The sequence below is a fragment of the Chrysochloris asiatica genome, unplaced genomic scaffold (assembly GCF_000296735.1).
Source record: "Chrysochloris asiatica unplaced genomic scaffold, ChrAsi1.0 scaffold00231, whole genome shotgun sequence".
Taxonomy (NCBI): Eukaryota; Metazoa; Chordata; class Mammalia; order Afrosoricida; family Chrysochloridae; genus Chrysochloris; species Chrysochloris asiatica.
Window position 1 is genome coordinate 4846981 of NW_006408749.1, and position 3813 is coordinate 4850793.

At 37.8% G+C, this 3813-nt stretch overlaps 1 pseudogene; it reads right to left on the bottom strand.

Moving 5' to 3' along the window:
• Positions 1-354: 354 nt before the first annotated feature.
• On the bottom strand, positions 355-1331 carry LOC102823656 (annotated as a pseudogene).
• Between the last annotated feature and the right edge of the window lie 2482 nt (positions 1332-3813).

Below are 3813 nucleotides of genomic sequence, written 5' to 3' on the forward strand. Positions count from 1 at the left end.
CATCAATTTGTTGAGAAATTTTAATTTGTATTCCATCAGTTCCTGAAACCTTGTTTTTCGCCTGTGCTTTCAGTGCAGCTTGGACTTCGTCTTTCAATACCATTGGTTCTTGATCATAGGTTACTTTTCGTCTTTCAATACCATTAGTTCTTGATCATAGGTTACTTCTTCTTTTTTCTTTTTTCCTTTGAAGGGATTTTATTTCAGATAAAGCTACCTTGAAAAAAAAATCAAAATACCATAAATAAAAAAAATTAATGTATTTTGATGCTTTCACAGTCTCTTAAAATTAAATGTCAGGTGTGCTTCATTTTTCTCTTGATTAATTAGCATTGAAATATCATCTTCAGATGATTAAAAGGAATCTACTAGGTCGTCATCAGTCCATTCTTCCTCTTCATGTTTGGATTTCTTTGAAACATAATCATCATCTTCATAGCCTTTCCTCTTCTTCGTAATTACATTGAGTGTAAGCTCAGTAGAGTGACATCTCTCCAACTTCTGTTTCAAAACAGCCACTTCTTCAGATCTGGGTGGTTCATATTTTTTTCTAAGTTTCTCATACTTTTCATTATATCTAGTAACTGTGACAAGCAGGTTCTGCTCTCTTTCAGCATAAGACTCTCTGATAAATAACTTTCCATAGTAATTCCAGCCCTTGAAGCACTAGATAAAATGGCAGTCAGAGCAATTTGGGAAGGTGTATATAAAAGATAGGCATCTGTCAATGCCACTCTACTAAGAAAGTCATCAGCTGTTTTCCTCAAAATCTCTGGGTTCTCCAACATGGGATAACAAGTCTTTAAATCAATAAGGAAGCCTTCAAATGGTCTATATGGATTGTGGACAATAAGGTGTAAATTTAGTTGCTGTATAAGAAGTAGTGCATATTTCAAAATCTGTTCCAGTGCCTTCTCCTGTCCATGAGGACTCTCCCGAAGATTTCCAACAAATTGTGGACTAGATACATTGAATTCATCTACTTTGCAGGCTAGAAATGCACAAGTGAGTAGTATTATCCCGGGGTGATATTCCATCACTGAGTTATTAAGATAGAATCGCTTGAAATATATACAGGCTGTACCCACAACAGATCGTGGCATTGCTGGCTTAAAAACTGAACAGAATTCCAATAATCTTTTCTCATAGTATTTGCAGAGCATCATTTCTTCATGAGTCTCAAGAAAGACTGGATCATTTAGAAGAACCTTACCGTTTGCCACCGCTTTGCATTTGGATTTGCTATTGGCGTCGGCTCACAGTAGTGGTAGTTGCTCTTCACTGGCGAAAGTCCAGTGCCGTTTCTGGTTACTGTTACTGTTATGGTACATCTTGGAGTCCGAGCTCAGACACCTGGAACCCGGAGAAACGATACAAAACTTAAGCCAGGTCTCCATAGGTTACTTCTTGAAATGATTGAATAGTAGCCATTTATTTTTGGTTCAGTGACTGTGTGCATTCCTTCCACCTTCTTTTGTTGTTTCCTGTGTCATTCAACAGTCTGCCTATAGAATCCTTGTATATTGCAGGCTGAGGCTTGAATTTTTTCTTCAGTACTCTTAGCTTTGGAAATGCTGAGCATGTTCTTCCCTTTTGATTTTCTAACTCCAGGTGTTTGCACACTTCATTATTACACTTATCATTGACTTCTCAAACTGCCCTATGAAATTTTATGTTGAGCTCTTTTACTTCATATTTTTTCCAGTACCTTTAGCTTCTCTATGTTCAAGAGGCTCTTCTGACCTCCACATTCATCTTTTTTTTTTTCCCCGTTTTTGTTTTGTTTTAAGTTTTTATTGTGAATTGAGAGAAAGTTTACACGGCAGATCATCAGTTCTACATTCAACAAATCATACACTGTTTCATTATAATGGTTATAAGCCCCTCCGTATACCATCAGTTAACAGTACTTCTCTCTGTTCATTTTAGCCTTTGATTATTATTTTTTTAACACTGAGGCATATATAATAATTTATACCACCAAATGACAAGTCTGCCTCCTGGCTGCCAGCTCTCAGTCCCTCTCTTTCCATGAATCTAGAGTCCTCAGCTGCTACCTCTCTCCATATCTCCATTTCTGCCTCCGTCTTTAGTTTCACTGCTTCTTTGGATAAGGTCCCGCATCCTGCTTGTACTCTTCTCCCTTGATGGTCCTAGGCTTCTATGTTTCTGGACTGTAAGATTAATCACTCTCCCATTTTTGTTACAGAACCTCTACCTTTACAATTGTGACAGTTGTAATTAGTCATGATAACAATACTCACTATTGAATCATAAGAATCATATCCCCATTTTTTTTTTTTTTACCAGACCCAGTTAGACAAGATGAAAACTATTCAGTGAGGACTCTATCTTCCTACACACACTTTGAAACTAAACTCCCTCTTGAAATCTTGTATACCAGTCACTTCGAGCCTTTATCACCCTCTCATTTTAGGTAGCCAATGTCTAAGTAGCCCATCTCTGTATAACCTGTGTACAGAGGAGATAACATTGATCCTTGATGTGAAGACTCCTTCCCTCTCTTTTGGTATTTTGAGCTATTATCTCCATGAGTTTTCTAATTCTAATCTATTGTATTCTAATTCAAGACCCTCAGCTATTCCCGGAGCCGCCATCTTGGGAGAGAACATCTTGATTGTATCAGGAGTGATATCAAAATTTAAACTGACAGTTTCAACATAAAACCAAATGGCCACTCGTCTGTCTATCATGCTGTGGTGGCTTGAGTTGCTGTGATTCTGAGGGGATGCCACCAAGATTTTGAATAACCAGCAGGGTCACCCATGGTGGACAGGTTTCAGATGAGCTTCCAGACAAAGACAGACTAGGAAGAAAGAGTGACAAACTACTTCCGAATCATTAGTCACTGAAAACCTTATGAATAGCAGAAAAACACTGTCAGATACAGTGCCGGAAAATTAGCCCTTCAGTTTGGAAGGCACTCAAAATGTGACTGGGGAAGAGATGCCTCCCCAAAGTAGAGTTGACCATGATGATGTGAATAGAGTTAAGCTGGAGGGAGAAAAGACCACAGAACCTTCATTTGCTGATGGGACACAACTCAAAATTAAGAGAAACAGCTGTAAACATCCATTGAAAATTGGAACATGGAATGTACGAAGCATGAATCTGGGAAAATTGGAAGTTGTCAAAATGAAATGGAACGCATAAACATCGATATCTTAGGCATTAGTGAGCTAAAATGGACTGGTATTGGCCATTTTGAATCTGACAACCACATGGTTTACTATGCAGGGAATGACAAATTGAAGAGGAATGGTGTTGCATTCATCGTCAAAAAGAACATATCCAGGTCAGTCATGAAGTACAATGCTGTAAGTGATAGGATAATATCAATGCACCTACAGGGAAGCCCAGTTAATACCACTATTATTCATATTTACGCACTAAAGCCAGTGAGGATGAAATAGAAGAATTTTGCCAACTTCTTCAATCTGAAATCAATCAAACATGCAATCAAGATGTATTGTTCATTACTGGTGATTGGAATGCAAAGGTTAGGAGCAATGAGGAAGGATCAGAAGTTTGAAAATATGGCCTTGTTGATAGAAACGATGCTAGAGAACGCATGATAGAATTCTGCAAAACCAATGATTTGTTTATTTCAAATACCTTCTTTAGACAGCATAACAGATGAGTATAAACATGGACCTCACCAGATGGAACACATAGAAATCAAATTGACTACATCTGTGGAAAGAGAAGATGGAAAAACTTTATATCATCAGTGAAAACAAGGCCAGGGGCAGACTGCAGAACAGACCATCAATTACTTATATGCAAATTCAA